General features: G+C 57.1%; 1 pseudogene; it reads left to right on the top strand.

Moving 5' to 3' along the window:
* Positions 1–622, top strand: LOC100348348 (myosin regulatory light polypeptide 9 pseudogene; annotated as a pseudogene).
* Positions 623–12,992: the final 12,370 nt, after the last annotated feature.

Genomic DNA, 12,992 nt, shown 5'->3' with positions numbered 1-12,992 from the left:
GGCCGCAGCAAGCGCTTCCCCGAGGCTCTCTGGTTCTCACGCCTGTGTGGGGACTTCACCACCACCATGTCCAGCAAAAGGGCAAAGACCAAGACCACCAAGAAGGGCCCTCAGCGCGCCATGCCCAGTGTGTTTGCCATGTTTGACCAGTCACAGATTCAGGGTTCAAAGAGGCCTTCGGCGTGATTGATCAGAACCGAGACGGCTTCGTTGACAAGGAGGATTTGTTCATTGGGGAAAAACCCAACTGATGAGTATCTGGATGCCTTGACGCGTGAGGCTCCAGGCCCCATCAGTTTCACCAGGTTTCTCACCGTGTTTGGTGAGAAGTTGAATGGCACAGACCCAGAAGATGTCATCAGCAATGCTTTTGCTTGCTTTGAAGAAGAAGCCGCAGGCACCGTTCGGGAGGACTACCTGAGAGAGCTGCTGACAACATGGGAGACCGGTTTACAGACGAGGAGGTGGACGAGCTCTGCAGAGAAGCGCCCACTGACAGAAAGGGAACTTCAATCACACTGAGTTCACACGCATCCTTAAACATGGAGCGAAAGACAAGGGTGACCGAGAGAACCTCGTATTCCAGCCAAATGGTCCTTGTTGCCACTTGGGGTATTTCTGAGATTTTTCTCTCAGCGCCTGCTGCATGCCCTTAGCTTTACAGCTTTTGCCTTTCTTGTATTTATTCTCAGCCATTTTGGGCACATGTATCTTTATAATCAGACTGGAAATGGGACTTTTTGTCATTTTCAGATTAGAAAGTAGGGTAATTTAACTTACCAACCCCCCCATAACTGTAGTCTCTACAGAGTTGATATATTTTTTCAGAGAAAGTTATCTATTGAATTTTTTCTGAGCCATCATTAAACTTTATGATAAAATAAAAAAATATATTTAAGGGGCTGGCACCGTGGCACAGTAGGTTAATCCTCTGCCTGCAGTGCCAGCATCCCCTATGGGCACCGGTTCTAGTCCCAGCCACTCCTCTTTCAATCCAGCTCTCTGCTGTGGCCCGGGAGTGCAGTGGAGGATGGCCCAGGTGCGTGGGCCCTGCACCCCATGGGAGACCAGGAGAAGCACCTGGCTCCTGCCTTCGGATCAGCGCAGCTCCAGCTGTTGCAGCCATTTAGGGAATGAACCAACAGAAGGAACACCTTTCTCTCTGTCTCTCTCACTGTCTGTAACTCTACCTGTCAAATAAATAAATAAAATATTTTAAAAATAATTAAAAAGAAAACAAAACTTAGAACTCAACAATAAAGACGCACTCGGAAACAGCCAGGGAGTAGGCTGCATGAAGCCACAGCAGGACTGGTGCAGGCGGATGTGGGCGGGGCCTCCAGACCCCACCTCCAAGACAGGCTCAAGGGGAGGGCAGGGAGGAGGGCCTCGGCCACAGCTGCGATCCGTGGTCCAACCTGGTGGGGAGATAAAGGGGGAGCGCAGCTGACTTGGGTACCTGGGTCCCCCCCCCCCGGCCAATGCCACTCCCTCTCCCCAATCCTGGGAGCAGAAGCAGAGCCCACCCCCAGCAGGGAGCCCACCTGCTGTGTTCCTGAGTGGTTTTCTGGACCTCACTGAACCCGGGTGTCAAGAATTAAAACACAGCTAGGGGTTCTGAGCGCGGGTACTGAACAGACACGGTGCGTTCATTCCCTAGGGTTGCTGGTGGCAGCTGACCACAGACCGTGCTTCAAACCACACTAAGGTGTTTCAGGGTAGCTGTAAAGGCTGTGAGAGACTGGAGCTCAGGATCAGGTTCTGCAAGGTGGGGCTTTCTCTGCAGGGTCAGGGGAGGACCCTCCCTGCCCCTTCCGGCTTCTGGGGGCTGCAGGCCTTCTGGGTCGTGGCCATCAGCCCAGTCCCTGCTGCTGACTTCCCATGGCCTCCGCTCCTCTCTGTGTCTTGCATTCTCTCTCTTAAAACAACACTTGCATTGGATTCCAGGCCCACCCACGTCAGGGGCTCCTTAAGCACCTCTGTAGATTAGGCAACGCCCATGCGTTCCAGGGGTTAGGTGTGTGTGAAAGTTGTGGCTGCGTCCGCCTGCCAGGGCTGCCCTGAGAGCCACAGAGAGGACCGGAGGCCGCAGGCCAAGACGAAGGAGGAAGGCGTTGGCAGAGCTGGATTTTTCTGAGGCCTCGTTCCTTGGCTGCGTGATGGCCGGCTTCCCCTGTGTCTCCACGTGGCCTTTCCCGGGTCTGGGGGGTCACTCTCGAGTACAAGTATCTTTATTTGAAAACAGAGAGGAGAGAGAGGGAGGAGGAGGAGGAGAAGGAGGAGGAAAGAGAGAGAGAGAGAGAATCTCCCATCTACCGCTTCACTCCCCAAATGCCTGCAACAAACAGTCAGGGCTGGGCCAGGCTGAAGCCAGGAACCAGGAGCTCCATCAGGGGCTCCCACATGGGTGGCAGAGGCCCAAAGGTGTGGTCTGCCACCTGCTGTCCCAGGCACCCCCATAAGGGATGTTTGTATCCCAGCCTGTGGCTCGACCCACTGAGCCACAATGCCAGCCGCCCTGGCTCCCACTAGATGAGTGTCAGCTCTCGGGACCTCATTTTCACTTAATTACTTCTTAAAGGGCCCTATCTCTAAGTACCCTCCCATTTTGGGGTACGGGGGGTTAGGGGAAACACAACCCAGCCCATTATAGGGGCGACCACTGGACCCATAACTCACAAAAGGACTGAATCCCCGAGGCCGGGAGCTCTTTTTGTCATCAGTGGTGGGGTCTGGGTCCAAGGCAGGGGTGGCCACCGGATGACCCCCACTGGCAAAGTCTCCACAAGCTCACAGGCTCCGCCCCCACCAGCAGCGCCCACAGGTGGTGGAAGCCCCGCAACCTCTGACCCTGGCCCCCCAAGGACAAAGGCAGCTCCCGCAGCTGGGTGGCCTGCGGCCAAGGGGATAGGACAAGGGTTCTGCAAGCTTGTTTTGTTCTGCAGAGCTCCGTCCCTTAAAGGGAATTTCTTCAAGACGGTAGGAGTCTCCCTCCGCATGTTCTGATGAGCAAGCAGGCAGCACACCTGGGGGAGTCGCCGTTCTCCGGAGCTGAGTAAGGAACCCGACCCTCCCGGCTGCTGGGAAGGAGCCCGGGCCGAGGGGTTCAGCAAGTGGCCCTGAGGCAGGGCTTCCTGCTCCTGGGGGAGAGTGGACAGGTGAGAGGCCAGCAGGGACTTCGCGTCCCCAGCCGTGAAGTGGAGGTGCTGCCGGGGGCCTCGAGGCTCTGTCCCCAACCTCATCCCTGTCCCCAACCTCGTCCCTGCTGGCCTGACCACACCCCTCCTGCAGCCACCCAAAGCGAGGAGGCAGCATCATTCGCCAAAGGCCACTTTTTTTTTTTAATTTTCAAAATTTTGATGTATTTGAGAGAGAGACAGAGGTAAACACAGAGACGGGGCTCCCATGCACTGGTGCAGTGTCCAAACGCCCATAATGGCCAGGACTGGGCCGGGGCAGAGCTGGGCGCCGGGAAGGCAGTCCAGGTCTCCGATGGGAGTGGCAGGAACCCTCTGGTTGAGCTGTCTCTGCCGCCTCCCAGGTCTGCGATGTTGATGACCGCGGGAAGCTGGAGTCAGGAGTCGGAGCCAGGAATCAAACCCAGTTACCTGATGCAGGACGCAGGCAACTTAGCTGCTGGGTTAAGTGTCCACTCCCAGACTGACTAAGGCCCATGGGGTGGCAGGGCCACAGAGGGGCTGGCCCTAGAGCCCAGGAATTTTGGCTCCTGGCTCCTGCAGGTGCCCCTGGTCCCTGGAGGCGGCTGGCTGGTCGGAAAACTTCAGCTGGTTCCTTGGAGATTTCAGGGTAGCCATATGGGGGAGCAGGAGTGCCCCCCCCTTCCTCCCCATCTCCATCTCCCCTGCAGCTCCAACACCAGGCAAAAGGAAGCCACAGGAGCAGACCTGGAGACTCCACGTTCCTTCCAGGAAGGGCCGAGTGAGGACGCAGGTGCAGAGTCCTTCACTCTAGGGCACTGAGACTGTCAGGGCCACACGGCAGAGCTGCGGCTCCAGTGCAGACCTGTTGAGTGGTGGGACTAAGTCCTTGAGCTGTCACCCGCTGCCTCCCAGGGTGCACTTTAGTGGGAAGCTGGAGCCAGAAGTGGAGCCAGGACGCTAACCCAGGCACTCCGATGCGGGGTGTAGCCGTCGCAAAGGCGTCAAACCAAACACCTGCTCCTGAATAGCCTTCCTACTTTATTCCTAGGTTTTCATTGTTGGGGTTTTGTTTGTTTGTTTGTATATTTATCCTGAATCTAGCCACCTAACCAGGGTTTCTCAGGGAAATGATTGGCACATTTTATAAAAGATTTTTAAACGATTTGTTTATTTAATTTGTTTGAAAGGCAGAATTACAAAGAGAAGGAGAAACAGAGAAAGAAATCTTTCATTCACTGATTCACTCCCTAAATGGGGCTGGGCCAGGCGGAAGCCAGGAGCCAGGAGCTTCCTCTGGGTCTCCCACATGAGTGGCGGGGATGCAAGTACTTGATCCATCCCCTAGTGCTTTCCCAGGTGCATCAGCAGGGATCTGGATCGCAAGTGGAGCAGCCAGACTCAGACTGGGGCCCATATGGGATGTCAGGGTGCAGATGGAGGCTTTACGGGCTACACTACAGTGCCTCTGGATGACGCATTCTAGAATAGTCTTCAGCCATGGGAGAAATGAGCCAGTTGACCATGAGTGACATGCACATGGTGGTGTCAAGTATGGAAAACAAGATACAGAAAGAAGGCTACACATTTACTCATGATTTTATGTTCGTAGAGAGAGTAGGTAATTGTAGGTTATTGAGATGGGCTGTTCTGTAGTGGAGCAGGTGACGTGGGGGAAGGAGAAAAGGCAGTGTAGCAAAAGAGAAGGGAGGGGCCAGCACTGTGGCTTAGCAGGTAAAGCCACCACCTGCAGTGCCCGCATCCCATATGGGACTGGCTCAAGATCCCACAGCGCCACTTCCGATCCAGCTCTCTGCTATGGCCTGGGAAAGCAGTAGAAGATGGCCCAAGTCCTTGGGCCCCTGCACCCACGTGGGAGACCAGGAAGAAGCTCCTGGCTTCAGATTGGCGCAGCTCCAGCCATTGCAGCCAACTGGGGAATGAACCAGCAGGTGGAAGACCTCTCTCTCTCTTCCTCTCCTTCTCTCTCTATGTAACTCTTTCAAATACATTAATCAATAAATCTTTAAAAAAGAGAGAAGGGAAAATCTTACCAAAAATCCCACATCATTATCACTCAGTTATATGTGTGCATTCATGTAACTTACAGCTATTCCTATATGGTACTGTAAATTTCAAATAAGGTTTAAGTGACCACAGAAGCAGGGACACTTGGACCAGATGACTCTTGGAGCCGGGCCCCAGCCAGACTTGCAGCTGGGGGTCGGGAGCCAGCATCCTCCTTCTCTCCCAGAAGAGTAAGTCATGGGCTCGGCATCCACGGTCTCCTGCCCCGGTTCTAGAATTTTTCCCAGAAGGGACTCCTGCGCGCCTCCCCAGTCCAGGTGGCGAGGGCAGAGCAGCTCGCTGGTTTCCGGCCTGGAGGAGAGTCCATTCTCTCACGCGGACGGCGGTGGGAGGGGGGGTTCTCAAGGAGCCTCAGTTGGCTTCCCACCACCCAGTGCGCTCAGAGGCCCTCGCACTTGTTCTGGAATTGGCCAGAAATCGTAAATATTGGCGGCTGCGTGGGCCATCTGTTCTCCGTCACAACTGCTCGGCCCGGTACAGCGACAGCAGCCATGTTGTTTATGTCTTGCCTGAGGCTGGTTTTTGAAACCATATGGATGACAAAGGCTAAAAAATGCACAATTTGGCTCTCAACGGAGACGGTCTGCCAACCCGTCACCGACGAGGGGCGCCTTTCAAGTCGCTGCTTGGTCCCCTGCTGGACCCCCGGGTCTGGTGGCTGCAGTTTGCAAAGTGCTCCACCGAGGGCATTGCTTTTCCCGGTTCTCCAAAGTGCGTTTGCCAAATGAAGACCCCTTGTGCATTTGGGAAGCAGTGGGTGCGCGGGCCCCGTGTGACGGCACTCCCTGCCCAGCCCGGTCTAAGCTACGACGGGCTGAGCGGCCAGCGCATCCCAAGTCTCTTCTCTTGGCCCAAGAGCTGCGAGCCAGGCCGCCACTGTGGAATCCGCTCGGCGCTGATCTGACGCGTCGGACAGTCTCTCTGGTCCCACTCCCCTGGTCCCTTTCACGTGAAGGTACTTTCAACTGTTTGCAACAAGCTCGTGGAGTTCTTCCCTCTTAATTACGGCTGACAGCGGGTCTCATTGGGAGCGAAGGACTCGTGGCCCGCGGCTACCACGGATCCAGCAGGGCTGGGGGCTTCCTGGCCAATCCGGGAAGAGGACTCAGCAGAACAGGGAACCTGTTCTTCTGGTTCCTGGGTCCTCTCCAGGCTGTCCTCTGGGTTGACTGTTCTTAGGTGGAAGCCCTACCTGGATTTGCGGAGGACTTGGGGCCCTTTGTCACCACAGATCCCCAGGGGCCCCAGGTAAGTCCTGGTTTGGAAAGTGTAGCCTCTTAAGCTCTTCTGGTTTCATAGAGGAGGAATTAGTCTTTGCTCCTTCTAACCTTGGACGTCTGCCAGTTTTTCTCAGCCACACTTTCCCTTGATGAACATGAGCCTTTCTCCTCCCGAGCGGGAGGGCGTTTCGCTCACCGACGGTGGAAGCCTCACGTCTGGCCCTGGCTGTGGCTGGCACTCACTGCACCCAACACCCAAACACAGGTGTCACCACCCAGCCAACCGGTGGGTGCTACAGTGAACCAGGAAGCAAGAACGGGTGACCATTCTACTAATTTGACAAATGTAGAGCACTGCCCCCCCTTTTAAAATTTTGGAGTTTTGGGTTTTAGCCAGGATCCTTTAACCTAATACTTGAAGTATTTTTTGTTATTATTAAGCGATCCACGGTCGCTGGAGAAGAAACGGGAAATGGGAAGCAGCACACACAACCACCAGTCAGCAGCCCCGTTCACGGAGAGGGACCACAGAGCCTCGGAGGCCGGCTCTGGCCCTCGCCTCAGGGCGTCGGGCACTGCAGGCCGCCTGCTCCCCACCCCTTTCTTCCCTTGCTCCTGCCCGAGATGCCGGGTTTTGTTTTGGCCTCCAGTGTAGACAGGCGCTGCAAGGGGGTGACTCTCGACCAATCCAGGTGAAGTCATCTTGGGGGCCCGTTTCCCTTTCGGCGAGGAGCTGAGGCCTGAGCATGGAACACAGCTAAGGGCAATGTGGGCAGGAGGGAGTGGCCGCCAAGGGGCTTCCTGGGACGGAGACACAGGAAAGAGATGGCCCATCTGCTCTCCTTTCTGGGGACAAACCCGCGATGGCCATCTTGCCCTTAGCTTGAGAGGGAAGCAAATGTGAAGAGGGGGGTAGAGACTCAGAGACATGGAGCCAGAGCCCAGGGTAGCCCATGGGTCTGGGGTCTGATGAGGGTGTTGGGTGGCAGAGGAGGGAGGGGCCATGGCCAACAGGGAGCACACTTTTCGTCGGCTCCCTCTGGTCTCTCCCTACAGTCATCCTCACGTGATCAGGGCGCCACCCTGGCAACCTAACCCCATCCCATCCCAGACACCGTAATTAACTCAAACCTCCACCTTAATCCCTCCATCATTAACCTTAATCCATTAACCAAAGACATAAGACTTTGGGGGGTTAATATCTGCAGGAGTTTAGGGAGACAAAGCCTGCTCAATCTGTAACACTCAGCCTCCCCTAAAGCTACCTGTGATCATGAACCCAAGTTCTAGACAAAAGGACGTATGGCGGGGGGGATGCTATGTGCGACTCCTGGGTCATCCTGTGATGAGAAGGGACACAGGCTCCACTTTCCTCTCTCCCTTTCCCAGTGGATGGAATGTTGATGTGATGGCCAGCCTTGGAGCAGCCACCATGGACCACAAGACAGAAGCCCCGTATTAAGGTGGCAGAGTTAAAGATAGGATCCTGAGCCCTTGATCCCCTGGAGGGCACACGGGAGCAGGGACTACCCTTTCAGATCTTGTACAAGAGAGAAGTTCACTCCTGTTTTGTTGGGGCGCTTTTTTTTTTTTTTTTTTTTTTGACAGGCAGAGTGGACAGTGAGAGAGAGAGACAGAGAGAAAGGTCTTCCTTTGCCGTTGGTTCACCCTCCAATGGCCGCCATGGCCGGCGCGCTGTGGCCGGCACACCGCACTGATCCGATGGCAGGAGCCAGGTACTTCTCCTGGTCTCCCATGGGGTGCAGGGCCCAAGCACTTGGGCCATCCTCCACTGCACTCCCTGGCCACAGCAGAGAGCTGGCCTGGAAGAGGGGCAACCGGGACAGAATCCGGTGCCCTGACCAGGACTAGAACCCGGTGTGCCAGCACCGCAAGGCGGAGGATTAGCCTAGTGAGCCGCAGCGCTGGCTGGGGCACTCTTATTTGGGGGATTTTTCAACAGCTAAGACTAAATACTTCATTAAATAGCCACAAAAATGCAATAGGTGGGACACCAACATTTTAAACATTTTTAACGTATTTGAAAAGCAGAGAGACAGAGATCTTCCATCTGCTGATTGACTCCTCAAGTGCCTATGAGAGTGAGAGCTGGGCCCGGCTGCAGCCAGAGCCTTCTGCTCAACCTGGGTCTCCCCGTGGGTGGCTGGTCACCAGTACTTTAGCCAGCCAAGTGCCTCCCAGGGGGCACACTAGCAGGGACTCGGAATCAGAATCTAAGCTGGAACCTGGACCCAAGCCCTCCGGTAGGGGATGTAGGTTCCCAACAGGTGACCAGACTCCCAGCTGGGGGTGCTTGAGTTCTTAGCAAACGTGTGAGGTGTTGCTTGTATGCAGCCAGGACTGGGATGATGTATGCAGTGAGTGTAGCGACACCACCTCACCCCATCTCTTCTGTTTCTACCTGGAAGTCAGATCTCTCCTTCCGATTCCAAGGGCTCCGGTTGCTTCATCCTGGGCCACAGGTCCCACACCTGAGCCGCAGTGGCTCGTGCAAGGAGGCACGCGATTGGCCAGATCTGGGTCATGTGCCTTTCTCCTGACCCAGAGGATGAGATGCTGTGATTGACAGCTCTGCTGACCCCTACCATGGATTGGGGGAGCAGTGTTGGGGGCCCATGCTGGGCACGCTTTGCAGGCCTGCCTGGATCTTGTCTGAGCCCAGTGCACTGCCACCCACCACAAGAGACCACCACAAACTGGGTTTTTGCAGAACCCCACTGCAGACTGCTGTAGACAGGCAGCTGGCTTGGCTGAGAGAGGAAGATGGAGGGGGGAGGGCCCCTTTCCCCCTCCGCCCACTGCCAAGTGCCCCTAGCCTGGCCCCTGGCGGTGAGAGCGCGAGCACTCGGAGCAGACTGCTGGGGCCCCAGGCTTCCTGCCGGGTGACAAAGCCTGCTCAGTCAAAGCCCTGCCCCGAGCAGTGCCCACAGAGCGCCGGGGCCCCGGCTCCCCAGGCTCCTCCATCTTTGTGCCTGGCGAGGGGAAGGAGAAAGGAGCCAAAAAGATTTCAAAGTGAAAAATCCCAGGGAAGGACTCCAGTTGGCTCCTTGGAGGCCACATGCAAGAGACACAGGACTCTAACTCGTCTACCACCCAGAGGATTCTGGGTGCATACGTGATTCTGCCAACACCTGCCTACTCCTTTTGAGGGGCTCTGTACTTTTCCCCCCAGAAAGGTAGAAAAATCCTTTCTTTCAACTGAAGAAAATGACTCTTTCGCTTGGACTTTTTTTTAAAGATTTTGTTTTATTTATGTGAGAGGAAGGGTTACAGACAGAGAGAGAGAGAGACAGAGAGAGAGGTCTTCCATCTGCTGGTTCTTTCCCCAGATGGCTGCAATGGCCAGAGCTATGCTGATCTGAAGCCAGGAGCCAGGAGCGTCTTCTGGGTCTCCCATGGGAGAGCAGGGGCCCAAGCACTTGGGCTGTCTTCCACTGCTTTCCCAGGGAGCTGGAGCAGAAGTGGAGCAGCCGGGACTTGAACTGGCGCCCATATGGGATTCCCGCACCGCTGGTGGAGGCTTAGCCCACTATGCCACAGTGCCAGCCCCTTCACTGGGTCTTACAGTAGAGACTGAAGGAAGCCTGGGAGCAAAGAAGGAAAGAAGAGAGCCCACACGTTCTGGAAATTCCCTGGAGAAGGAGGGTGGGCGTAGGCGAGGCGGTGGGGGGCAGGCGAGGTGGTGGGGGGCAGGCGAGGTGGGGGGCAGGCGAGGTGGTGGGGGGCAGGCGAGGTGGGGCGGTGGGGGGCAGGTGAGGTGGGGCGGGGGGGCAGGCGAGGTGGTGGGGGCAAGCGAGGCGGTGGGGCAGGCGAGGCGGTGGGGGGCAGGCGAGGCGGTGGGGGGCAGGCGAGGCAGTGGGGGCGCAGGAGGTTGTCTGGAAGCTGCGTCTCCAGAGAGCACTTTCCTCGTGCTTGGCCTGTGTGCGACTGTGGCAGGCTGGAGTCGAGGTCCGTTTTCTGCTGCTATAACAAAGTGCCTGAGACTGGACACTTTATAAAGAGGAGGCCGTATTTTGCTCAGGGCTCTGCAGCCTGGTGAGCCTGTGAGTGTGGCTCCAGCATCAGTGCCACACCTGGCAGGGGCCTCTTGACCACGTCCTAACACGGCAGAGGGCATCCCACCGTGAGCCGGAGCAGGTGCACTAGCCCAGGCCTCTCCTCCTCTCATAAAGGCACTCTGCGGGGCCAGCACTGTGGCGTGGGGGTAAAGCCGCCGCCTGCACCGGCATCCCATATGGATGCTGGTTCAAGTCCCGGTTGCTCCACTTCTGATCCAGTTCTCTGCTTTGGCCTGGGAAAGCAGTGGAAGATGGCCCAAGTCCTTGGGCCCTGCACCCACATGGGAGACCCGGAAGAAGCTCCTGGCTCCTGGCTTCCAATCTGCTCAGCTCCAGCCATTGCGGCCAACTGGAGAGTGAACCAGTGGAAGGAAGACCTCTCTCTGTCTCTCCTTCTCTCTCTGTGTAGCTCTGACTTTCAAATAAGTATTAAAAAAAAAAAAAAAGCCACTCTGTCACCATGGGAGCCCCACCCCTATGACTGCATCCAATGCTAACTACCTCCTAACACCGTGAGCACTTGGACTTGGGGACTGAGTTTCCGACACTTGAACTTTGCAGAGGACACACTCAAAGCAGAGCTGCTTGACGTGGAGGTTCGGGGGGGGGGGCAGGGAAGTAACTTCCTAATAATAATAGCAAGGCAGCACTTAGGACATTTTCTGTGAATTTTCTTTTCTTTGTTAATATTTATTTACTTGAAGGGCAGAGTTTAGAGCAAGAGGGAAAAACAGGTCTCCCGCCACTGGTTCACTCACCAAATGGCCGCAATGGCTGGAACTGGGCCGGTCCGAAGCCAGGAGCCAGGAGCTTCTTCTGCGTCTCCCATGTGGGTGCAGGGTCCAAGAGACTGGGCCATCTTCTACTGCTTCCCCAGGCACATCAGTAGGGAGCTGGACCAGAAGTGGAAGAGCCAAGTCTCAAACTGGCCCCATATGGGATGCCAGCGTTGCAGGCAGCAGCTTTACCCGCTACGCCACTTCCAAGTGTAAACCTGTTTAAACCCCATAGCAATCCAGTGAGGTAAGGCTTGGTAATATCCCCATTTCACAGATGAGGGAACGACGAGACACAGAGGGCTTGCCCAGCGGGCAAGGACGGGGCTGGCAGCGGGGAGTCTGGCTGCCGGGAGACCCTCCACTCCAGGCCGCCCTGTGCCCCGCTCCTCGGCTGTCAGAGACTCAGGTTCTGGGTTCACAGCTCAGCAGCTGCACAGCGCAGCCGGGAGTTTGCCTTCTAAGCGCCCAGATCTCCGCGCCTGCAGGACGAGGCCGAGTCTAGCGCGGGTGGAGGCACTGGACTCGCCAAGCTTGGTGGAGGGAAGCAGCAGCTGCTGTCGCAGGCTCCGAGCCAGCTCTGGCTCCAGAGGCAGCTCCAGGTGGGGCTCCGAAGGGGCCAGTGGCGCTGGGCCAGCCGGGCGAGGCCACTGCAGACGCCTCTCCCCTTGACCTCCTGGAGTTATTGCTCCACTTTCCTTCCTGTTCCTTGCTTCCTCCACCAGTGCCCCAAGTCTGCGGAGTAACTAAGCAAGACAGGCAGTGTGCTGAGGGTGGCAGGAGCAGGACGAAGGCGGATTAGGGCCCTTTGTCAGAGCTCGGCTCCTCCTGCAGCCACAGGGCCTGGACGATTGCCAAAGAGTCCCCTTGGTAAGTAGGCTGCTCCTTGGTGGCTGGGTGGGGCTTCCCCGAGCGCGGCCTTGCGGGGAAGTAGGCCGAGGGCTGCCAGTCCCCGCGCAGGTGGGTTGGGTGCCTGTTCTAGGGCCAAGTCCACTCCCCTCTCCGGGGCCAGTTGCTTCAGACCCTGAGACAAGCTACGCCGTGCCATGTGTGCAGTCACCCCAGCCTGCCCCTCCTCCGAGACCCCTCCTCCTCCGGGTCCCCACCTTAGACCCTCCCAAGGCCTCGGGGCTCCAGTTCTTTTCCCCTCCCCTTTGCAATCTGTCCATCCGCAGACAGAGCCATTCCCAGCTTAAAACGTGAGCCCTCCTGGCCCTGACGCCTCCCCCCACCTTCCACCCCGCCTCCCCCGTTCCTAAGCAGTCACCTGCCAGCTCCGCCACCCACCTGGGCCCACCTCCTCCGTTTCTCTCCACTCCCCAGCCCTGCCCACCTGCGGGCAGCAGCGAGGCACCCAGCACAGCAGAGCCTTCCCGCCCTGTGTGCGCCTTGGGTCCCTCCTGTGACACACACCCCACCCCCCTTCCTGCCCCTCCCTGGCCACGCTTCCCAGTCCACGTCACCAGCCTCAGAGGTGGGCTTTCTGCCTGGCGTGGCCCGGGCCCCCTCTGGCTGGACCCTCGAGGGAGGCTCTGGTCCATTGCCGAGGCCATCCGTGAGGTCGGCGTGGAGACGCCAACGTGCCAGTCCCACCACGCCTCACGGCCCTGGCCTGCCTGACTCCCCAGGAGGCGGGGTCCAACACAGGACTCGCCACGGCCCTCCACATGG

This window comes from Oryctolagus cuniculus, chromosome 11 (assembly GCF_051225735.1).
Source record: "Oryctolagus cuniculus isolate XC-2025 breed Fujian yellow rabbit chromosome 11, ASM5122573v1, whole genome shotgun sequence".
Lineage (NCBI taxonomy): Eukaryota > Metazoa > Chordata > Mammalia > Lagomorpha > Leporidae > Oryctolagus > Oryctolagus cuniculus.
The sequence above is the reverse complement of the archived record's forward strand: the minus strand, read 5'-3'. Positions and strand labels throughout refer to the sequence as shown.